The sequence below is a fragment of the Crocuta crocuta genome, unplaced genomic scaffold (assembly GCF_008692635.1).
Source record: "Crocuta crocuta isolate KB4526 unplaced genomic scaffold, BGI_CrCroc_1.0 scaffold650, whole genome shotgun sequence".
NCBI lineage: Eukaryota > Metazoa > Chordata > Mammalia > Carnivora > Hyaenidae > Crocuta > Crocuta crocuta.
Window position 1 is genome coordinate 440,800 of NW_027532882.1, and position 234 is coordinate 441,033.

General features: G+C 57.3%; 1 protein-coding gene across 1 annotated transcript in view; it reads left to right on the forward strand.

Annotated features, from left to right (window-relative positions):
• Positions 1-234, forward strand: part of FBN3 (fibrillin 3) — a 56,346-nt gene that overhangs the window by 27,018 nt on the left and 29,094 nt on the right. The gene's annotated exons all lie outside the window — the stretch shown is intronic.

Consider the following 234-nt stretch of genomic DNA (forward strand, 5'->3'; position numbering starts at 1 on the left):
CACCCACCCAGCCACCCATCCATCCATCCACCAGCCAGCCAGACACCTATCCATCCATCCCCTATCCACTCATCCATCCATCCATTCATCCATCCAACCATCCATCCATCTATCCTTCCATCCTCCAGCCAGCCAGCCACCCATCCATCCATCCCCTATCCACCCATCCATCCATCCATCCATCCATCCATCTATCCATCCATCCTCCAGCCAGCCAGCCACCCACCCATCCCC